This window comes from Temnothorax longispinosus, chromosome 6 (assembly GCF_030848805.1).
Source record: "Temnothorax longispinosus isolate EJ_2023e chromosome 6, Tlon_JGU_v1, whole genome shotgun sequence".
Classification (NCBI taxonomy): Eukaryota; Metazoa; Arthropoda; class Insecta; order Hymenoptera; family Formicidae; genus Temnothorax; species Temnothorax longispinosus.
Window position 1 is genome coordinate 8,850,594 of NC_092363.1, and position 26,153 is coordinate 8,876,746.

The following is a 26,153-nucleotide window of genomic DNA, read 5'->3' on the forward strand; positions in this document are numbered from 1 at the left end:
ACTCCTCAAGCGCATCAGTCAGGCTTACCTCCACTACTTTGAACACATAGCCAGACAAGGAGACACAATGGTGAAGGAGGGAAGGATCAATGGAAAGAGACCAAGAGGAAGATCACCAAGCAGATGGGTAGACCAGCGGCCCCTGATGGGGAGATCTATCTACGGGGCGACTTACTTGGCAATGGAGGACTTGGAGCGACCGAGCAAGAAGTGTCACTATGACGTCACCAAAAAGCGTCGTCACGCCCTGTCAAGGGCAAAGGATTGAGAATGATAAAAAAAACAGTTATCGCATTGATAGTCACAGTGAGCAAAGTAAGAGAACAATCAGCATCATGTAAAAATGGTATACTTATGGTAATAAGTTTTTCACATACTTACTTTTTTAAGTAAGGCTAAACTTTTATTTGACATTCGTGGACCATTTATCGCTCGCTATTCTTGGGTTCAAGTTATCATCTGATTGGGTCAGTACTTTAACTGCCAATGGACACAATAGAAAAAAATCTGGTAGTAATGGCCCAATACTGGCCAGTTGTAAAACTCTACACGAGTAGCCGCCACGCGATCAGTCAACCACGAATCTCTTCCTCTTTTTACGTGCTTAATAATAATCCGATCGAGTGATTTTAGAACTATCGCGGGACGCTTTGCGCGGCCGTACGTTGGTGATTACATTGACTTGCGGTTTTTGCGGCCGCAGACGATCGAGGAGCGCCATAATACCGTCAAAACGGATCGGCAAAGCAAAATCGGGCCCAAGGTCACTCTCAGTCTGCCTTTGAAACACCATGGTGGATTCGGGGCTGTCGCGAAATCATCTCAATATACTCGACGTACCGACTCTTCGTCCGTCCTTCTCCCGATCTCCCTCCTTTTCAGGGTCTCGAATCATGAGACACGAAACTGAAGCGATCTGCTACAAACCAGCACGCCACGGCGGACGTATATACTAAAGATAATTCTTCTTTCTTGCCCTGGGTCGTGGTTCTCTAACAAAACCGGCTGTTATCATCATTAGCGTGCCACGGTGCGAACGTCATGTCTATTATTAATTCTTTACGTGCCAAAAATTTCCCCATAAGGATACCATAAAAAAACGTTTAATTTATTGTATATAATTTGTGAATTATAATGTAAAAAAGTAATATACACTGAGACAAAAAGTTTTTAACTTAACTAAATATTTTCAACTTATAATTTTTTTAATTGAAATATTTATGTATTTAAATTAAATACGACATATTAAATCTAACATGACGTAATTTGACTCAAATACTTAAATATTTCAATTAAAAATAATAATCAGTTGAAAATATTTAGTCAAGTTAACAACTTTTTTTTCAGTGTATAAACGTTACTTAATATTAAAAAGTATTAGAAATTTTCAAAATAGAGAAGAAACATTTTTGGTGAAATACTCGTTATGCATTATATTTTTTCAAATGGCATTTATATAGAGGAAAGTACCCGATTATGAGATATCTATTTTGTGTGATTGCCGGAAGTCTATGGGCAGAATTGAAAAATATAATAGGTCATTTTGAAGGAAATTTAATAAGCTTTAAGATGCTGAAATGTAAAATTTAATTTAAATATTAATTTTGCTGAAAATTAGAAAAATGTGAAAAATGAGCTTTCAGCAAAATCGCAAAAGTGTGCTCCTAATATGAGAGACCCCGGGAAATCGCTAATAAAGTGCAAAATACATCAGTATTACTATTAAAAACCTTTATTTAATGTTTCTCAAATACACATGTGATGCAGAAGCATATTTGCAACAATCGTAAACCCACTTATACTCAATATTGTACCTAATCTTCCCCCTCCACTCTTCCCTCTCAAATCAAGGTCAGCACAGTCTTATAAATTATAAACCTTCCCTTAACGTTAATATAGTATTTTCTCTTCTTTTATTACTATACAATAACTTTCATACTCCAGCAACCCAGGAGTACCCTGAGTATCTCATATGTTACGAGCACCACGCCTTGCGTTTCACGATCACCAAATCTAATCTCTACAATTGAGCAACTCAACATATCCCGTACTTTCCTATTAATACGATCTTACTCTATCGCTGCATGCAAAACTTATTGCCAAATATTTATTAATTATATAATAAACAAGGTTTAAAGACTCATATCCATGACACTTGACAACATCCAATTTCACAATTTCTTTCTCTGCAACGACTACACGCACGATCAAACAATGAATTTTTCACTAAATAGGTTTTACCCCAAAGGCAATAAGTTCATGGTGGAACCAACAGATAGGGCCTATTAGTTTAGCAGAAACCTCGCTGTCGCATATTAGGAGCCTATCTCATAATAGGGGACTTTCCTCTATTCATATATTGTATAATATACAGTACTACATATAATTTTTATTAGTCAAATTATTTTACAATGGCATAATATTCATCTAATTCTTCATAAATTATAATTTTGCTTGTTTTATCTCGGCTTTCCGCATTATTTAGAAAAACCTTTACATTTGCAATTTAACAACGATGTGGTCAGGCATGTTTATTTTCACAAATCTTATTCCAGAAACAAAATCAACCCCAAGGAGACATAAATCCGTATTACTAAATATATCCAAAGTAATGCAACATTATTTTACTCCGTTTCGTCACAGACTTAGCGCAGTACAGTAATATATAATTGATAATAAAAAAAAGAGAAAAATATGCTGTGATTCCATTTGCGCCGGTCTGAAATTATAGTTATAAGCCTACTCGCGCGCGTCTCTTGTGAACAATCAGCCTTAAGCTCTATAATCGATAGCCGCGTGTACGTGAGTTACAGAAATTGCGAGCTCGCGAAATCGACTGCCGGTGGGCGAAACGGGGTCACCGAGGTAGTCGGGCGATCCGAATGGATGGGATACGGCGATAAGAGTGACAGGACGATTGAATTTTATAAAATCCGAATATATTATATATTGTAGATTTTTCGAAACATTCGCAATCGCTTGAATCGGCCGCTAATCGTGTTACGACGACGCAATAAACTTTTTTTTTTTAAAACAAGTATCTCGATACTTGTTTTAAATGTCTCTAATACATAGCTGAAATTTTATTTCTTAATCGCTTAATTTGATTCATGTTGTGTGATTAATTGTACGACGCCATTAATTGTGACCCCATATTATATCGCAGATATAAAAAATAGTATGCTGATTGTTTTGAGGTTTAATGTTAGTAACAAACAACTAATTTAACTTATACAGCGTGCACTAGGCGCGTTTGGTGATCGTAACGTAATTGCGCTTCTGGAAAAAGACATAAGACACATCGTCCATCGCGTGTTTGGATCGCGTTATTACAGGAACGTCGAGGAGCTTAATTCTTGACTGAGAGCTCAGGTGTACACTAAGGAGCTTTGCGTGTCACGGAACAGAAGATTAAACCTTCCCTCAATATTGTTAGTAAATTATTTTTGAAATCATGTAGAACTTATTGCACGCTTCATCGATGTAAAAAAAGCGACACTCGAATAAGAGTAAAAGAAAAACAATGCAGCTAATTTCATATTTTTCTCCGACAATACTTTGTAACGATAACATTTCTCATTTTCATTTAAATGTTCAATTACTCTTGAACGAATTACTCTTGAATACACGAATCGATATACTGACAATGAGATCAGCAATAATTCTTTGATAAACACGAAGTTAACTTTTTTTTAGCAAAAATTTGATTAATTATTTTTAGTTTTCCCATCTTTGATGTCATATATTTTAGCAATTAGAATTTTCTGTTCTTCTTAAATTTTATAAAGCAAAATTCACTTGAATTTAATTGAGAAACAAAGTTTTGTTTATACTTGGACTTTACATTCTTCGAAGCGTTGTTTGCAACAAATCTAATTTTTAATATATCTTCGTAATTAAATATTTCTCCGAAAATCAACATTAGAGAATTCGCAGTATTAAAATTTGATGCTATGCAAACAACATAATTCATTAAATTATACTTAATTCATTAAATTTTTCAGTCAAAAAATAAAAAAATATATATCAGTTAAAAATCCTAAAATACTATTGAGATATATGTTGAGATTAATTTAAATGTAGAATCACTATTCTAGTCTTTAAAATGCATTATTGACAATATTAGACACACGACCTTGAGTATAAATAATTAACGTGGGATTAATTTTAAATAGCGCTGTTTAATATTACAAAAACAGATGGATCGTCGCAAAATTGTTTTCGCGCAAAACCCTCGCCGGAGTCTTCGGTCTAAAATAACTCGTCATCCTTTCGATCATAACAGCCCGACACCCTTGAAAAAAACATTTGTGAAAAATGGCTATGTAGAATGGGAAATAAGAGAGCGCGAGAAAGAGTGAAAGAGAGAGAGAGAAAGGGAGAGAGAGGATAGAAGAAGGGAAGAGGATCGCGTGAGCCTGTCGCGATTGGCTTATTAACTGCGCTATTGAGATTAAGTTTATTCAGCAACGAGTACGCCATGACACACTAACCAAGTGGTCGAGACCCACTTAACTCACTGGGTGACCTCCATTGAAATGGCGTGGATGGGGTGATAGTGCGTGGCGCGCACTCCTCTTTTTTTTCATGTATTTCGAGCGCCCCCACACGCGACGCGCGTGCGGAAAACGCGAGGCTGAACACCGAGCGTCCTTCGATTTTCATACGGGAAGACCTTTGCTCGCTCGAGTCAGATACGCGTTCAGATTTATGCAGCCGCGGCGCCGGCGCGCGGCGGGCGGCTGCAAAGCTCCGCGATGTAGCGTACATTCAATGAACGAGAGTGCACCGATACCGCAGGGACTGGACTAATTTTTTGCGACTTATATATCTTGACAACTTTCTTCTCTTAACAACAAATCAAAAATTGCGCATGCAAATTTGCCGAAATTGTAATCATATAATTTTTTCAGATTAAACTTATAATATTCTTCAACGATCAAAGGTTTCGTGAAAGAAAAACTCATTTCAAAAACACGGTTTCTTGCATATAGAATGATAAATAGTATCTAAAATAGAACGTATAAATATAAAATAATAAGTAATACCTATATATAATAAGAATTGTTCCACACTGATTGTGAGAAAAAAAATTTGTTAATCCCAAAAAATATTTAGTCCGATACGAACAACTAAACATGTTAGTTAGTTAACTAAACATTAGTTATTTCAACAATTATTATTAAGTTGCACTAAAAAAGGTATAGTGCATTCATGTCAACCTTTAAAATGTTTTAATCAAGAATTAATTAATTCAATTAATGTTTAGTTGCTCGTATCGGACTAAATATTTTTTGCGATTAACAAATTTTTTTCTCAGTGCATTTTCGAAAAAAATTTAAAAATTATTTCAACACCTATATCTATATTTATAATTTTGTATTTTTTCGTAACACTTCACTTTTATCGAAAAATGTAAAACGTTTAAGGAAGAGATATATAATGGACAAGAAACCACAGGCGTTGATTGCAATCAAAGGGAAAGTATGTACAATTTCACTTTTGTTCGTAAATTGTTCCGAAAAATCAACCAGTGTCGATCTCAACGCGAAAACTTTTGAGACGAGAAAGTTTGGCAGTTCAACAATTTCACCATTTCGAAAGTCGAGATGCGCAAATTAAAATACAATAAGAGAATCTATAGAGAAATTGATACCAACAAAAATTATCTAATTCGATATAAATAATTTATGCAAAAAATAGTCGGTATATTAACACTTTCTTCAAGTTTTGATCTCATCATTATCATGAAATGGCAAGGCTTCTATCACATAAATTGCGTCTTCAAAAGATTAGTAGACATTCAATTATCCACCTATCTGAACCAATCTGATTTCGTGATTCTAACTTTCGCTTTCGTCACGGATAAATATTTAAAGTAACGGAAAAAAAGAAGATATATTTGTTAGAGACCGAGTTACCCGGGATGTATTATCAAATGCGCTAACCGAATACGCGTATTCGGTTTCTTAATTCAACGTACGTTTCTTATGCAAACTAGCGAAAGTAGGCGGACGCACGAGAATCGCGTTTGGCCACGTACACATCCATACATATATACAAGTACGTATAGATAGTTCCTGCGACACGCAGTTGTTAGAAGAGTAAAGGTATATACGTGGGAACGCGCGCGTGTGTGCACTTCGTGGGCCGGTTGCGGCTCACCCGGGTTGGAAAAAGGATTATGAAATCCTACTGAAAGAGCGCCTCCTTCGCGCCGAAAGCAAGAGTGGAGAGGCCCCCGGGGGTCGTGAATTGGTCGCCGACTTATTGTAGGCCCGGTATGCTATCGATGCACCAAATCCGAAGTGAAAAACTCGATCGATCTCTTGATTTCTTGAAACTTGTAACAGTCATAGAAATTGTAAATATGGATTGAACTTGGAAACAATATTTCTTTCTAATTTTTTTTTCTTCTGCTAGGGCAATTTAGGCGAAAAATAACTTACTCGGTATCAGTTTCTATCTAACGGTTTATGCTTGTATTTTATTGATTGAGAAGAAAAAATTGCCCCACATATACATAATTCTCGCCCAATTGCTTCGAGAGCATATCGAATCGCAAAGCGTAAATGCAGATGGAGCATTACTCATAAAAGCAATATGCAATTATCAGGAATTAATGTAGCCGCAACACTGTATCCCGAGACCGGTAACGCCGCATACTCCGAGTACTCTGCACCATGTTGTTTATAGACGCTGGAAATGATTACCGGGAAAATTGTCGCGGCCATGTTAGTGCCGGATCATGACCAAGTGATAATGACTTCGGCATTCAACTGGCGCGCAAGTCAGTAAAGTAAAACGTTCTATTTCGAGTGCGCTATCCTGTAAGTACACGGAAGCGCTGCGAAGAAATGCTTTTGCATGAACGACGCGTTTCATTAACTCTGAGAGAAGTAATATAGTATTGCCAGGCGATAAGCGGGCAAGAAGTGCCCGCATCCTGTTTTCTTCTGCGGATGTTCAAATGAGATGAACATACTAACCTGTCTGAGAAGGGCCGAAATTTCGCTTGTCAATATTACTTAACCATGCTTCGAGGAAGCACCTAACATAGTCTTTGGTAATCAAATATACGTCGTTTCGCAGCATTTCAAGATTTGTATTAGATCTCTCCTCCTAGAAGCAATTTCTAAACGTAGCAAACTTTTCCCTGACACTCTTTCTCAGTTTACTCTGGTTACTTTTCCCTATCATCCCTTATTATATAATGTAAACGCTGCACAATAATCGGGCATTAAATAAATAATTAAAATATTATAAATTTTTGCATACGTTACAATTAAGAATACACTACGTATTTTTTTCCTAAGAATGAAGGCTATGTTAAGAATAATAATTAAATTACTTATAGGAGCTCGTTGGTTTTTCTAAACTCATCGACATTAACGATTTTGATCTTTCTGTTTTGTACGCGTACAACACTTTGGGCCCAGAGCCCTTTCTAAAAAAAGACACGCTGAGATTACCTCACATAGCGAGTGAATTAAAATGTAAGACGGGATTTCGTCAACGGGGCACGACAGTAAAAACATCTTATGAGAGTGTTTCAATAAACGATATATGTTTAATAAGCCACAGACGAGACAGGAGAAGTTAACGTACGACAAAAAGGAGGCTGCCATTTCTACGCATGAGTAAAGTTGGTATGTATTATAAAAACACTCGCTCTTAAAACGTTTATATGTAATTCGATTTGTTCCCGATCCTCTCATCGAGAAAGTGCCATCCGTTAGAATTTATCGCCGACGCGCTTCCCACGAGCACGCAACCGTTTTCAAAACGTTTCGTTCCGCTATATAAGAAAGAATTGATACGCTTGATCTGATATGCCTCGCCAGAACGAAGTCAATTATTCAGCTGTTGGGAATTCCGAGCGAAGATTAACCTAGGTCCTAGGGAGTCGATTATCTTGTATCTTGAAACGAGGTAAAAATTACAAAAGTAAACAGTTACTAGATTTCGACAAATGAAATCATAAGTATTCTATCTAGTAAATTTTCTCACTTTTATAATTTTTACCTCGTTTCAAGATACATAATTGACCCCCAAGAACCTTTAAATGAAAAGTATATATAGGGCATTCTGCATGAAATTTTCACATTTTCACCCTGACCTACTTCAATAATTTTGACAATTTTTTTCCGAGAAGTATTCTGAAAAAAAGAGAAAACACGTATTTTTTGGTTTGGGCCCACACCGTTGGAAAATTTGTGTTAAATATAACATAAATCACATGGTCCAAACGTCCACTCAAATTTTTGTGTTACACTGTAAAAAAATTCTGTAAAATTACAACTATTATAGTGGGTAATTTTGAGACCCACCTATAATAGTTGTAATTTTACAAAATTACAGTACGGAAGGAAAAAGTAATTTTGTATTACAATTACACAAATTAAGAATGTGTGGAAATTTACACCTATTATAGTGGGTCTCAAATTACCCACTATAATAGTTGTAAATTTTACACAAATTTTTTACAGTGTAATTTAATATAATATGGATGTGTTAAATGGTAACACCGATATTATGTTAAAATATTTCAACAGAAAGGAAATGTAATTCTGATCGTAATTTGAGGTTAATTAACATTGTGTACAATTAACATAACTTTTATGTTGAAGTTAAGATTGCAGTAAGATAAAATCAACACTCTTTTTCTGTAAATTTTTATTCCCACTTCTGTTATAGAGTAAAATCAACACTCTTTTTCTGTAAATTTTAACACATTTAATAAATACGTTCAAATTGTGTTACTTTAACATATTTTTTAAATTATTTTAATTTTAAATGGTTTGAATAGCAAAATTCTGTTGCAGAAAAACAATTGTAAACTATTTTAGATGTAGCTTTCTTCAACATAAAAATATTAATATAAATATTAAATATATATCTAGCTTTTATCAGCATTGTAGATAGCAAATCATATACTCACACGACAGGTCTCACGCGCGCGGTGACAAGTCAAGCTATATCTTTCAAAAGGAAATATCTTTTAGCGATAACTTTCCCGTTGCCAATTCGGACAATGCACTGAAAATATCGAGTACTATAGTTTAATTAAATAGAATTAGTTAGAAAACGTAACACAGGGTTTGTACAGAAAATTCGTTTTGGCTAATAAAATATGACACCGAAAAATGTTTTCTTATTTCGTAACAACACAATATCAAGATATATAATATTAATCTGCTACTATAACGGATGCGTTTTGACTATTTTAGTCCAAGTAATGTTGAATTCAGGTTATTACAAAAACTTCAATTAAGTAGAACTTTTCGAAAAAAAATCTTACCATGCTCCAAGAGATCTTAAAAATTTCGTAATTTTTAATAGAATTTTTACAAATTTGGTTTCTAATTTAAAAAAATGGCGAACTTTACGAAAAACGATTTTTTCCTCTTTAACATCGTATAATACAACTTTAGACTGTCCAAAAATTAAAAAGAATATATACATCATGTAATTCATTTTAAACTGAACAAATTTTATCAGAACCGTTTTTCGATAGAATTGAACATTTTGAAGATATTAACGTTTTAAAAAGTAGAGTTACCGAAAAATTCAATTTTTACAAAAATTACACTGTCGGAAATATTGATCGTATGCCCAAACCAAAAAATATACGTATCTTCTCTTTTTCAGAATACTTCTCGGAAAAAAGTGACAAAATTATTGAAGTAGATCAGGGTGAAAATGTGAAAATTTCACGCAGAATGCCCCATATATCCACAGAATCCACATTTATATATATATATATATATATATATATATATATATATATATATATATATATATAAAAATGTGGATTCTCGATCAGTAAAAAGATATCAAGATCATACTTAATTGTGATATAAGCTTCATTTTTCAACGCTGGGGTATAAAAATCTTTCCAGATGACTATTCTCGGGTTAATGCGTTGGATCGTTAACATTAAAGAGAATGATCGTCAAATTGATCTCTCATCGATCACTGCGATCACGCTGTTAATAGCTGGACGTTTCTTCGCAATGCTCGACTTTGGTGATTTTGGCTGCATACTGTGCTTGAAAATGAGCGTACGCGGAGCGTTTTAGACTGGATTACGGATTTATCGCTTACTCTTTTGGTACAATGCCATCAGAGCAAAGTTTCATTCGCCCCATTTATCTAAAAACTTGCATCTTGCGCGTTTTAACAATATAATAACTGGATCTCTAATTCCCAAAGTGGGTCATTTAAATATGAATACAGCTCGGATACATGCGATTGTGGAACCGTCCTAGCGAAACTGGGACACGTTAGCCACCCCGATTATCAATATTCCAAGTTTTGTCCTTCATGAATTCATATAAATTCGATGAAAAAAAATCAATTTTACCCCTTGCCAGAACGAGGGCCGATGCATCATCTCGCGACCCCGAATTCTTTCGTGTTTCGATTGCAAGGCTCGATCACGTTCGGCCTCGTTCCCGGGAATCAAACCAGGGTTGCTCCCTTTTTAGGCGACCCGCGTCATTTCGGAAATGCACTTGTTGCGTCCCTCGTCATGGCCTTCGCGCATCGCGACCTCCATTTGCGCGGCACGGCTGCGGCCGCGGCGCGACGATTTATAGATACCGAGATAAAAAAGCATTACCTGCGCGTCCTCGTGGTAGACGTGGATGACGCCTGCGCCACCGCCGCCGCCACCGCCACCGCCACCGTCGTCGTCGTCGGGGCAAGCGATAGATACGAGAAGGCGCCCGCGCGTCCACGTACGCGGCTGAGAAAGGACGGAGGGAGAGAGGAGAGGTCGGTACGATGGCGGGAGGGGAGACGCGGGAGAGTACAAAGATTGGGAGTGGGAGGCAAGGATTCGTGTCATTGTCAGTGGGTAATCAGGTCAGTAGGCCAGAGAGTGGGACGACCACTTTCAATTTCAGTCCTTCTAGCCATATACATATAACACGCGCCGCGCGCGCGTCGTTATCTCGCACTCTCGTCCTCCTTGCCTCTTTTCTCTCTATCCCATCGTCTCTTCGTCCGTTCCCTCTCTGCAACTCACAAGCTCTCTTCTTCTCGCCGTCTACCTGGCGAATCTCTCCTTCTTCGTCGGTCCATCTCGACCGCTACTGGCGAAGGTATGGTGATACGCGTACGACAAAGAGAGGGAAATAGCAACGGTAAAAGGGAAAGAGATAGTAACGCAAAGTCATACCGGAATGGTAGAGGGATAGAGGCTGAGCTACCGACACGCGCCAATCGCGTCACGTTTCTTCACGCGCGAGCGTAACTAGAGAAGCGCGACGAGTCGCGACGCAAGGGAGGAGGAGATGCAGAGAGAAGGCGATACTTCGCTCGCTCGCTCGCTCGCTCGCTCACGCGCTCGGCCGGCCGGCCGACCGTCCGTCTCGCCCCGCCCTGCCCCGCCCCGCCCGCGCCGCACCATGCCCGTGAGGAGATAGCGGAAAGTAGGACGCGTATTAAAAACCACAGACCGTGTCCCATGGCGTCATTTCTTATGCCTCGGCGCGGTGCGCCGCACCGCGCCGGTACTTATTACCCAATCGAATTCATCATAACTGGCACGAGACGTACGTATGAGCGCGGATCGACGCGGATTGAACGGATGGGGTGGCGGGACTCAGCGCGCGTCGGAACGAGATGGATCGTTTCCACGCGGTGTGACGAGGCGAGACGCGATCAGCGCATAATTCAGCGGAATGACTTCAAAATTTAACGCGCTACATAGAAGTAATGTAGAGATATGTGCACCACTGATGAAAGATGCACGATATTATAAAAGTATATAATGAAAATTAATTCTTATATAAATAATTCAGATATATGATTGATTAATGTCTCAGCAACTTTATCCTTCGCTCTTTCATGTTCATTGTTTTAAACGAGAGAAATAAACGTTCCATTTCTCAGACATTTCGTTAAACGTTATCTAGACGTCTTATGTAGATTTCTCTGTTATTTTAAACGGGTAGTTACCAAAATATCAAACGTCAAGTATTAAATTTAATATCGATTTAATTATTTAGATTATTGTTGAGAAATTTACAAAAAAACATGAGATCTGATTAAAAGTTCGTTAAGATTTCGTTAATAAATCTCTTCATTTCTCGATGGAGCATATCGCTTCGCTTGTTAAATCGAAGGGAAGCGTCAGGAATTGCGCACGCGCGTGAATCAATCGCGCGCTCGCTTGTTTTTCAAAATCTCCGCGGCATCGGCACCGACAGGAGTTCGTGATTAATTTTCGCGACAATCTGGGACGCGACCTTGGCTCTTCGTGCAGCAAGGCCGATCGAGCGTTGTATTTAGAAACGTTCGTAAATGTGACGTATACACCGTGAACGATGTAGAACCGCTATTTTAGCGGAATAATTGCTGAAAAATCGCAGCTATCAATTTCGTCGTTTACAAACGTGATCTTTTGTCGTTTGTCATGATGAGCTATGAATTACAATTTTGCGTAGCATTTGAAGTTTTAGAGAGAGCATTCAATAGCGGCAAAGAGGCTTAATTTAGGTTTATAAAACATTTGTAATTTCTACGTACCTACTTTAACAACACTTTGAAGCCTCTAAGAAAAATAACGTTCCAACATATCTGTATCTTTTTACGATCCAGAAAATGCAGAGAAAACAAATCTGTAACAAACTTCTTTAATGTATCTCCGCTAATTACTTTTGCAAATAAGATTCCTTAAATTCGTGCTTATATGTCTTTTATAGAATTACTATATAGTTACCTACCTTGTTGTGCGAAAAGATGCTCTCGAAGTTTCGCGATTCGTAAAGTTCATTAAAGATTTGTTTGTGTAATACATAAGTACAAAGTGAATTATTCTTTGACTTCTACATAGACATCAGTAGAAGTGGTATGAAAGTGACATTGCACACGTTCGCTTTTTTCACTTATTTATCATTCCAAGACAAAGTCTACACAAATAAAGTATATATATATACAAACAAGAAACAAAAATTAAAATAACTACCTATATGGAAATCGGACATTCTAAATACGCATGGCTGAGCAAATCGAACGTTTCCGCCGTGCTAAACCTTTTAACACACTCTCTTCCCTTTCTTACGTCGTCTCTTTTCGTTTGTAAGGTGCGCGGGCGTTACGCGTGCTCTAAAATGCGTCAGTATCAGGAGTACGCATTATTGTGAGTCAATAGACCTTTTTAAAAATAAAAAGAATCTTGCATGGCTGTGTGCGTGACCGAACGTGACACGCGCCTAAGTCTATCACAATACGTACATATACACTTGCATAAATATCATTTTTCTCATATCAGATGTATCAGACATATCAGCGAGATGTTAGTTATTGATAACAACGCGAGGGCGCCACGCGACGGCAGATGGAATTTTGTCAGCATAACCGACGGCAAATTTTGCCACGGGAAAATAGGGAGTGGGGAATGTAATTAAAAGTCTTGCAGATTACTAAATAATAAGCAGCCAGAAAAGTACGCTAAATTAACTTTGAATGCATGTATTTAAACACGTTTTTTAAGAAAATGTTTTGCAATTATTTCGTTATACTCGGTAATCACATCGCGATCGTTTAATAATAAAAGCACTTTAAACTATCAACTTTTTAAACTATCTGCGTTTCCTCGAAAGATATGCGATTATCTGTGACGACTGCAAATTTGTATAATATTAAAACGCAATTCATCTCTTGCAGTTTATATGACATACTTGTCGCCATACCTGCCGTCAATTAAGAAAGATATCGTGTTAGGGCAATGCGAATCGGCGGAATACGTCATCCTTAAAAGATTCGCGATGGAAATATCGATAAATCGAGAGAAAAAGTCAATTTAAAACGTTTAAAATACGTTTTATACTCCGATACTCCCGGGATATGAATCCCGTGTAGAATCTCTTTCCCGTCCCAAGATTCTGCCCCGTGCCAAGATTAATTTTTGCGCGGCGCGGTTCGGGTAATGGTGCGCTTCCTATCGCTACGAAAAATAATTGCGACGGCGTCGCGTTTAATTTCGCGAAGCTCCAGTGAGAACCACGTCTAGTGCACCCTGGACACGCGGGCGTTCATCTAGATAAATTGATGCACGTACCGATAACGTGTACCGCGCGCGCTCCCGCGAGCCGGAACGCCGCGGCCCGGGGGACGTTGAATAATAATTACTGTTTATGTCGGCTCGCGACACGGTACTATTGAGTTATTCCGACGCGAGTTTATCAAAGTGGGTCAAGCGATTCAATAGCGGCCGCGACGAAGGAGAAACGGCCTCATCGTCTTTAACGGTGTGGGTGGTGGACGCATGTGTGCGCGATGCCATAAAAACCGCGCATGTAGGAGAGTCGTTTACGCGCCGATTGTACACCAATCGCCGGGGGTATCTGCGCCTACGACGAAAGAGAACGGGGAAGAGAGAAGAAAAGAAAAAGAAGAATCAATCCTTTCGCGCATCAAAATCGGTGGAAACGTCTCACCGCAATGACGCGAGGGACGCACGTTAGCTCATTTTTTTTAATCACAAGGAAGCGGATTAAAGAGATGATTGTTTTACCTTCCTAATTACACCTACGCCAAACGGCAGAAAGAAGGCAGAATATAGTCGACCTAAACACGGCTTCCAATAGGTTAAAAATTTATTGCATGTGTTATTCCCTGTTTCTAGTGCCTGTTTTTCATTGTGCACCCAGCTTTATTCCTGCATAATTTCTTATTCCTAATCGCTAATATCTGTTCCTTGTTCCTAATATTTTTGACTATGCGGGGGCTTTAATGTTCTTTTCGTTCTTTTTTCCTGCGACTTGATTGACCATAAAACGGTGTCTGTGAAGTTAGCATATCATTTTCCAGCAGATCAAAAATAAAAGGCAGTTCTTGTCGCATGCAGTCGAGTTCTATAGTTCCTGATACTTTTTAGTAATAGTTCTGGTGATTTTACCCAAAAAACAGTCGATCGAAAAAATGATCTGCTAACTTCCCGTAGCAGATCATTTTCTAGCAAATCAAAAATAAAAAAGAGTTCTTGTCGCATGCAGTCGAGTTCTATAGTTCCTGATACTTTTTAATAATAGTTCTGTTGATTTTGCCAAAAAAAGTCCATTGAAAAAATTATCTGCTAATTTTCCAAAATCTCGGAGTTCCGGTTTATTTAAAATATTTTTCGAATAGTTCTGAGCATACTGAAGCATTTTCTAAAAAGTTCCCGACATTAGCAATGTTGTACGATTGTTTAAAAAATTAATACCGCCCAAAAACCGAGTACTTAGAGAGAATAGTGTGATATGCTGTACGAAATGTCGCAGTTCCGGTTTATCTAAAATATTTTTCGAATAGTTCTGAACATACTAAAGCATTTTCCAAAGAGTTCCCGACCCTGGCAATGTCGTATGATTGTTTAAAAAATTAATACCGCTCGAAAACCGAGTATTTAGAGAGAATAGGGTGATATGCTGTACGAAATGTCGCAGTTCCGGTTTATCTAAAATATTTCTCGAACAGTTCTGAACATACTAAAGCATTTTCCAAAAAGTTCCCGACCCTGGCAATGTCGTATGATTGTTTAAAAAATTAATACCGCTCGAAAACCGAGTATTTAGAGAGAATAGGGTGATATGCTGTACGAAATGTCGCAGTTCCGGTTTATCTAAAATATTTTTCGAATAGTTCTGAACATACTAAAGCATTTTCCAAAGAGTTCCCGACCCTGGCAATGTCGTATGATTGTTTAAAAAATTAATACCGCTCGAAAACCGAGTATTTAGAGAGAATAGGGTGATATGCTGTACGAAATGTCGCAGTTCCGGTTTATCTAAAATATTTCTCGGATAGTTCTGAACATACTAAAGCATTTTCTAAAGAGTTCCCGACCCTGGCAATGTCGTATGATTGTTTAAAAAATTAATACCGCTCGAAAACCGAGTATTTAGAGAGAATAGGGTGATATGCTGTACGAAATGTCGCAGTTCCGGTTTATCTAAATAATTTCTCGAATAGTTCTGAACATACTAAAGCATTTTCCAAAGAGTTCCCAACCCTGGCAATGTCGTATGATTGTTTAAAAAATTAATACCGCTCGAAAACCGAGTATTTAGAGAGAATGGGATGATATGCTGTACGAAATGTCGCAGTTCCGGTTTATCTAAAATATTTCTCGAACAGTTCTGAACATACTAAAGCATTTTCCAAAAAGTTCCCGACCCTGGCAATGTCGTATGATTGTTTAAAAAATTAATACCGCTCGAAAACCGAGTATTTAGAGAGAATAGGGTGATATGCTGTACGAAATGTCGCAGTTCCGGTTTATTTAAATAATTTCTCGAATAGTTCTGAACATACTAAAGCATTTTCCAAAGAGTTCCCGACCCTGGCAATGTCGTATGATTGTTTAAAAAATTAATACCGCTCGAAAACCGAGTATTTAGAGAGAATGGGATGATATGCTGTACGAAATGTCGCAGTTCCGGTTTATCTAAAATATTTCTCGAACAGTTCTGAACATACTAAAGCATTTTCCAAAAAGTTCCCGACCCTGGCAATGTCGTATGATTGTTTAAAAAATTAATACCGCTCGAAAACCGAGTATTTAGAGAGAATAGGGTGATATGCTGTACAAAATGTCGCAGTTCCGGTTTATCTAAAATATTTCTCGAATAGTTCTGAACATACTAAAGCATTTTCCAAAGAGTTTCCGACCCTGGCAATGTCGTATGATTGTTTAAAAAATTAATACCGCTCGAAAACCGAGTATTTAGAGAGAATAGGGTGATATGCTGTACGAAATGTCACAGTTCCGGTTTATCTAAAATATTTCTTGAATAGTTCTGAACATACTAAAGCATTTTCTAAAAAGTTCCCGACCCTGGCAATGTCGTATGATTGTTTAAAAAATTAATACCGCTTGAAAACAAGCATTGCCAGGGTTTGGAACTTTTTAGAAAATGCTTTAGTATGTTCAGAACTATTCGAAAAATATTTTAGATAAACCGGAACTGCGACATTTCGTACAGCATATCACCCTATTCTCTCTAAATACTCGGTTTTCGAGCGGTATTAATTTTTTAAACAATCATACGACATTGCCAAGGTCGGGAACTCTTTGGAAAATGCTTTAGTATGTTCAGAACTATTCGAGAAATATTTTAGATAAACCGGAACTGCGACATTTCGTACAGCATATAACCCTATTCTCTCTAAATACTCGGTTTTCGAGCGGTATTAATTTTTTAAACAATCATACGACATTGCCAGGGTCGGGAACTCTTTGGAAAATGCTTTAGTATGTTCAGAACTATTCGAGAAATATTTTAGATAAACCGGAACTGCGACATTTCGTACAGCATATCACCCTATTCTCTCTAAATACTCGGTTTTCGAGCGGTATTAATTTTTTAAACAATCATACGACATTGCCAGGGTCGGGAACTCTTTAGAAAATGCTTTAGTATGTTTAGAACTATTCGAGAAATATTTAAGATAAACCGGAACTGCGACATTTCGTACAGCATGTCATCCCATTCTCTCTAAATACTCGGTTTTCGAGCGGTATTAATTTTTTAAACAATCATACGACATTGCCAGGGTCGGGAACTCTTTGGAAAATGCTTTAGTATGTTCAGAACTATTCGAGAAATATTTTAGATAAACCGGTACTGCGACATTTCGTACAGCATATCACCCTATTCTCTCTAAATACTCGGTTTTCGAGCGGTATTAATTTTTTGAACAATCATACGACATTGCCAGGGTCGGGAACTCTTTGGAAAATGCTTTAGTATGTTCAGAACTATTCGAGAAATATTTTAGATAAACCGGAACTGCGACATTTCGTACAGCATATCACCCTATTCTCTCTAAATACTCGATTTTCGAGCGGTATTAATTTTTTAAACAATCATACGACATTGCCAGGGTCGGGAACTCTTTGGAAAATGCTTTAGTATGTTCAGAACTATTCGAAAAATATTTTAGATAAACCGGAACTGCGACATTTCGTACAGCATATCACCCTATTCTCTCTAAATACTCGGTTTTCGAGCGGTATTAATTTTTTAAACAATTATACGACATTGCCAGGGTCGGGAACTTTTTGGAAATTGCTTTAGTATGTTCAGAACTATTCGAGAAATATTTTAGATAAACCGGAACTGCGACATTTCGTACAGCATATCACCTTATTCTCTCTAAATACTCGGTTTTCGAGCGGTATTAATTTTCTAAACAATCGTACGACATTGCCAGTGTCGGGAACTCTTTGGAAAATGCTTTAGTATGTTCAGAACTATTCGAGAAATATTTTAGATAAACCGGAACTGCGATATTTCGTACAGCATATCACACTATTCTCTCTAAGTACTCGGTTTTTGGGCGGTATTAATTTTTTAAACAATCGTACAACATTGCTAATGTCGAGAACTTTTTAGAAAATGCTTCAGTATGCTCAGAACTATTCGAAAAATATTTTAAATAAACCGGAACTCCAAGATTTTGGAAAATTAGCAGATAATTTTTTTAATGGACTTTTTTTGGCAAAATCAACAGAACTATTATTAAAAAGTATCAGGAACTATAGAACTCGACTGCATGCGACAAGAACTCTTTTTTATTTTTGATTTGCTAGAAAATGATCTGCTACGGGAAGTTAGCAGATCATTTTTTCGATCGACTGTTTTTTGGGTAAAATCACCAGAACTATTACTAAAAAGTATCAGGAACTATAGAACTCGACTGCATGCGACAAGAACTGCCTTTTATTTTTGATCTGCTGGAAAATGATATGCCAACTTCACAGACACCATAAAACGTCTTCCAATAATGTTTTAACGTCGGATACCGACTTGAAGTACGTACAGAGCTGTCTTACACGGAGAAAATGGTTTTGCTAAAGTATTTAAAAATTTAGCTATGATATAGATCTGAAAACAATTATATGTTGGACCATTTAAATCATTATATTGGACACTCGAGTTGGATGCTAGAATATCTTTTAGCAACATTATTATCATACTTGAGCGTTCTACATAATTATTTTTAATGGTTTAATGTAATTATTTTTAAATCTGTATCAGCATAATTTTTATTTTTATAATTTTCAGCAAAACCGTTCTTTCCGTATAGAAATAGTTTTAAAAATAAATTGCAAAGTTGAAAAATTTGGTAAGATATGCGTGAATATCCGATATATTCTTGAAATTTTTGTTTCATATTTTTTCCCTTTCTAAATTCACTTCTATAAGATTTTTCCTCTCTTTTTCATTTTGTAAGCTTCGTTTCTCTTATAACACGCTCTGTTACTTTATAGGTTATTCCATAAATTTATTTTTAAAACTGCCATTTACAAATCTCAGTAGGAAGTAAACAATATATTTGGTCAGCAATTTTGCTTTTAAACAGCCTCATATGTCGGTTGAAATCATAATGCTTGAAAACCAACCTGAAGTTTTTACTGACTGAAATAATGACGCGTCTTAGATATTCTGATAATTAGTCTCTGCATAGACACTGCAATAGAATTCATCTGAAATGTCCGGTCGAATTCGTTTTTGGTATCCCCTAGTAAGAATTGGAACAATAATTTCAATTGCAAACGCGATAACAATAACGAAGTCGGAACAAAATTCCGTTGTACAGGTATTTTTCTGTGTAATACCCTTGACGAAACGGGACGGTAAAACAACCTACCTGTAGCATTCAACAATGGCGTTACATTAAAGGTGAACAGTCAAGTCATCGATGAAAAATTAACCGAAACTAAAGAACGAAATAAATGATGAAGAAACTAAAATGGGAAAGGATTGACCAGAGAAGAATGGAGGGTGAAAAACAGAAGAGTCGCGTGCCCATTGTTATACTAAAGGTCTTCCGGAGTCACGGAGCGAAGGCAGAAAAGAGAAAGTGTTTTACCTATGTTTCGTGAGTTATCATGCTATCCGTGAGTTATGAATGTTGTTGCCTTATCGAAACGCTTGTCGAAGACATCTTCCATCACCGTGCGTCGTACTGTTGAACGCGCGTTTCTTTCCATATATTAACACGCGCCACGAGAATTCTGAATATGGATTTCTATACAAAGCTCGGAAAGCGCGTAACTATACCCTTATACATTCAACGTTCAAAAACCAACACGTGTCAGACACGTGTGACCCTTATTTCGACATGTCACATGCCACCACAAAATGCCAAAGACAAAACAAAGTATTTTCTCGTGTGCAAATGTTTAAACGAAATTTTGCATTAGTCACGGCAGTACTTTCACGTCAACGAGTTATACATGTAACTTCCCGATTTTTGTCATGTTTTCTTTGAAACTTCATATTAAAAGCAGATTCGAAATCAGATACAAAATCTGGCAAAAGTGCAGCTAGACAGCTGAGCGCGGAATTGCGACGAAAATACGCAATATAAAAAGCGACATCCTAGCTCTTCTCAGTTCTGTAACTTGAAAGTGATAAAATTACGTTTGTCCAATGATTCGGTGTACGACGAAACACAGCGCGATCGTTATCGTAACAGGCATTTCAGCGATGTAAAATGTTTGAGAGACAATTGAGCAATCTCATACGGTCGTTACACGACCGTAACCAAATCTTTCATCCCCGCTGTTACGCAATAACAAAGTGAAAGCGCGACCGTCGTCACTTTGCGTGTGCACAACATCCGATTTCCACAGCCGTTCAATTAACCCTTATCGGGGACGTGAAGTTTTCTTCCACAAGCGGGGCTCACTTCTCTCCCTTCCCCGCTACCTCTCGTGCTTCCCGCCGTGCCCCCGACTAGGGATGGTTTTCTTACCCCTGACCGAGCACACATAATCGCGCGATTTATCGATACTCGCGCGAAACGCGTGTCGTTTGCCTGGTCTCGAGGAAGATGCGCAACAAGTGTGTCTGGCACAGCAGGTAGATGTTGATGCACTTTTTATTTATACCATATATTATACCTGCGTATATCCGTCCCTCTCTCTCCGTAATTTTGTGCCGTCAATGCCAGAAATTCTCTCGAATTTCATGGTGCCACGTGCCGAGTTTCATGACGAAAGCACGACGGGATCTCGTTTTCCTTTTTTCTTCGTAACATGAAAAAAAACACTAAACCGGCGTGTCCAACCAATATTTCACTGAAGGCGTAAACAATCGCAACAAAATATAACCCACGACGGAATGATTTTCGTGACTGTAAAGGAAACCGACTGGTTCGAAATACGACATGCGGCAGTTATGCACAAAATACACGAAGAACAAACTGAATGAGCAAAAACTTGAAAGTGAACTTTTCGCCCGTTGGGCATTGTATTCATCAAAGAAATTATAAGCTTTCAGCGGAACTATTGGAGAACCCGTCATAATTAGCGTACACTTCTAGAATCAGTTCCATTTTCCGAAAACTGATGATTTACCTTATCGCTTTCATCAAAATGACGCAACATATTGATATAACGATAAAATTCGTCGATACGATCGTTTCAGTCTTTTCATTCTCTGATTAATTTGTAGTTTAGGTTTAACATAAAATTAAAAATAAAAATTGCGTTTTTCAATGCATGGTTGATCACTAAACTAATAGTTTTGTAGTGGCAACTTTTAATATCAGAAAATTTATAAATTAAGTTCTGGTTTTATATTTACTAGACGATCATAACCTATCTTTAATAAGTGAATGATGAAGAGTACAGGGGAAAAATGATCATAATATAATCTACGTGCTTATGATGGGGAAGAATCACACACATCAGAGTTTAACATACAATCTAAACACTATGCATTACGATATTTACTACGCCAGTACTTTTTTCAATAGCTTCCTAAGATATCTGATGTCTTAAAATTTAAAATTACGTTTTTCTCGAATCCGGATGGACTAATTGTTTTTGCCCTGTACCCTTCAAATAGAATTTGAGTTTTGTGCGTATTATTAATCAACATGAAATTCGATAATTTTGATGTAAACGTTTATAGTGATAAAAAATTTATAAGAAAACCTAAAATTTCGGCATAGACCGAATAATTTTGATGAATTAGATGATGTCGATTTCTTTTCCATAATTTATATTTGTTTGTATTGTCTCAATTTCTACTTTCACGGTTTTTTTTTCAAAACTTTAAAACTAAAACTTTTATTATCAACATTATTCTTGATTTATTGTATTCATCTACAATAAACTTTGTGTAAACTATAGGTGCTTATATTACACAATAGATATGCATTTTGCAAAATGCAGTCTTTTTCTGAGTTATTTTACCAACATTAGAAATTTTTTTATGGGTAAAAGTTTACTGCAAATTGCTTAACCAACAATAAATAAAACATTGAAAAACGCAATAACAACTAACCTGAAAGTTAATTTTCAAGTAATGTTTCAAGTAAAAAAAGTAATCTGACCTAACTAGATAAATTTACTTTCAAGTGAAAAACCGGGACTAAAAACATGTTCTGAATATTAAATCAACTAATAATTTGCTCAATTGTAAAATTTATTCAATTGATTCGACATACATATATTAGTCAATTTTATTTATTCAAATTATTCTCCATTTTTCAAAGGTATTTTCGGAGAATATACGATCAACCACAATATAAATTATAGATTATTCTTAAATTTTCGAATTCTGCACTCTTCATGAGATATATTTATGTATAATTATAAAGAAAGGTAAAATTTCCAATATATACAATTCCCATACTGATAAACCGGCACGCATAACCACCAATCGCTACATATTGGCGCCTTGCATCTTATTAGTTCGAATTGTTCCCTATCTAGTTATTATCGATTTCATATGATGTTCTCAACACTAATGGTTATTCAGTGAACAATAACGACGGATTTACGCTAGCATTAGACTGACAGTATCAAAATTAAGCCGTTCTTAGTGTATGGCAATTGCAAAATTACGACCAAAATATCTGTGGCGGAATCTCACGCGCGTCATTATCAAATTGACAGGAGCGAACCAGCGTGCGATACTTCCTGCTGATAATTTTATGTCACTTCCTATTACGTTATCTATCGTGATACCCGTCTCGCGGCAGCGACACTCGTGCTGTTCGTCAAGTGACAGTCGATTGTGTCTCACTCGTCTCACTCCACCCGAAAAAGGATGCACCGTGCAATCGGGACTGCTCGATAAGAAAATCGTGAGAGCATATTCAGGTAATATAATATTCGTAAAATAATACCGTTTTTATTTTAAGCGAACAATTATATAGTTTGATTATTTTTAGCGTTACATTTCGGATACAGCAGAAGTACAATAATCACGTTAAGCGTGTGAGATTGTAAGGACAGGATAACAGTTGTCGTGGAAACACACGGATAATTTTTACGAGTAAATAAAAGTAGCACAAATGTAATTTCTCTATCATTAGAAAAATATAATTTTTTTTCACAGATTTTGATTAAACAGATAAAAAAATGTTTATTATTAGATTTTGATAAAATTCCTATAATAAGAGTTGCGACATAGTGTAATGACTTCTGATCGGTTGAGATAGGGTAACTGGGGGGAATATGCCAGTGTGGGGAATATGCCACTCGTTATGTTTAACAAAGCTAGGAGCGTTGTTGTAAATACTATGAAATTGTTAAAAATATTATATCTGACGTTTTGCCCAAGTTTTACTTACTTCCTGTCAGTATTATAGTTTTTATGGGGTAAGTACAGTATGACAACGTGCTTTTTAGAATTTTCTTAGTGTTTTATTGAAATTGTAATAAAAATATTCTTTTACATGTTTTTAGACAAGAATCCTCTTCTAAAGTTAAATTACTATACATATTTGTATATGATGGCATATTACCCCCACATGGGGGTAATATGCCACTTTTGCAACACTTTTGTATTTCTTTCTTTTTAATAGTAAAGAATTAAAATATTTCATTAAAACCATATATAAATAACAGATAAAAGAAGGAAAAAGAAGACCAGTATGCAAAGATACCTCAAAAAGAAAGAGAAATAGGAAAACAAATCATATTTTTCTTAAGTATGGCATATTCCCCCGAGTTACCCTATTGCATATGGTGGATCGGTATAACTTTCTTTTGTTAATGAAAATGTCAATGTTTTGTGATCTTAAAATTAGCAATATGGAACATGTGTATACTATTAAAACCGTTGGCATGCTAAAATAAAATAAAGTTATTTTTTGTGTTTTCTTCTTCTCCTTTTACTCTATTTCTACTTTCATAACAATGTTTGAATTCGCTTTCGGGTTGATGCCGTGTATTTTGTGGATTTATTTTCTACGTTTCGTAAACATTTCGATGCATTTAAAATAATAAATCGATTTTCATTATTTCTACTTCTTCACACTTTCTATATCTTTTTGTCAGATAGTTAATTAATTAATCTATGGGATGGTCCGAAGCCCATGCACACCGCTGTCTGAAAGGCTTATTCTTTCCTGTACGTATATAGTATATTGCATGTGGAATAAAGGCTGGGGTCGGACCTAAGATCCTTCGGTTCTGATCATCCGCGCTCACACGAAGCCACGCGTCATCCCTATACTTATATATTTACACTCATAATATAATAACAGTTGTCGATTTAATTTGACAATTGTCAGGGTTACAATGAATGAAAATGTAGCGGATTTAATTTATTTATCTATATTTAAAAAAATTAGTTTACTTGCTTTATTTGCTTCACCTATATAAATGGCAGCGGTTTGTCGTAACTCTTATTAGAGGAACTTTAGATTTTGAGATTTTCAGATAAAGGCGTATAAGTACTAGAACTTCGTGAAGTTATCTCAAAATACAAGATCACGTGCATGCCTCGCAATTCAGTGTTTGTCGTTTATCGTATGTTTACCATCGTTTACCGGAAGCGCGCGGCGATCTCGCGTGCCAACAATTCCGGGTATGGTTCGGCGATCGTATAGCCAGCAGGTGTCACGTCATTGTCAGCCACGTGAAAGACATACAATTACCGCTCCGGTTATAAATTACTTCGACGACGCATTATGATAGAAAGTTAAGCGTTAAGTTCTATAATAAGTCAGAGTATGTCAGAGTCGGATGTCGGAACACAGCCGATTGTTATAAATAAATGAGAGAATTTCTTTTTGGAAAACAAATTTTTCTCATGGATTGAACCATCAAATATGTTCCGACTGCTCCCGACATCCGACACACCTTACGATACCCATTGTAGATCCAGCCTTAACAATTTTTTTGTTGCGCGTTGCGGAATCGATGATAGCGCGCGACATAAGTACCGAAATATCTGCTCGATGAATTACGATGAGTGTGTAAAAGCAGTTCGACAAATTTTGCGCTAACTGCGTGCGTACTAATTGAAAACATTTTAATCATTGATTTTGAGATAGTTTTCCAGATCACTATATACAAAATTCAATAGCTATTCTTGGGGATGTCTAACGTTGTCTATTATTTACTAATAAAGTGAGAAAATACAATATTATTCTTTGCTTAAGGAAAGTATGCTTAAGAAAATGACAGAAGTGTCACGTAATACGTATAATATATAATATTTAATATATTTTTAAAATGAGTAAATATTAGTGAATTTTATGTTTAACCTTATTAAGGTAGTTGTCTGACAGTACAATTCAAAATTTTATACTTCTAAGTCGACGTCAAAATATTTACAGTTACAGGCTGAAAACTGTTGGATAATTCTGTCCCTCACACACAGAACAAAAGACTATTCTTTTATTTTTCGCCTCCAATCGCTCCTTTACATGAAAATCGAGGCCTATTTATTATTGTATTTCTAAAACTAAACAGTCAATAATTTCGGGGTTTTTTTTTACTAGTATTCCTAAAGTGTCTTTCTACTATATATCCGTTTTTATCACGTTCTTATTGTTCGTTCTAATTATTAAAATTCAAAATACGAGATTTTTGTATGCTTTGTGTACGCAATGCATATAAAAAAGTGCAATTTTTGATAGCGATTAAGTATCTCGCGTTCGAAACAGTCAATTACTTTTAAATTGTATACAAACGTGTAGATATCACATTTATTAACGTATAGTTAAATTTTCAAATTTTTCTTGTTTATTGCGATTCGCGAGACAACCACTTTAAAAAAGACCGAGTTATTTTCTTTTATAACGCTAACGCTGTATCGATATTACATAAACATAGACAACGAATACCATTAATAAATCGAGTCATTTTTGCGATTTGAAAACAATCGAGGATTTGCGCTCGC

At 36.5% G+C, this 26,153-nt stretch overlaps 1 protein-coding gene across 1 annotated transcript in view; it reads right to left on the reverse strand.

Moving 5' to 3' along the window:
• The window catches only part of LOC139814476 (uncharacterized), a 172,820-nt gene that overhangs the window by 142,123 nt on the left and 4,544 nt on the right, over positions 1-26,153 (reverse strand). The window lies entirely within an intron of this gene.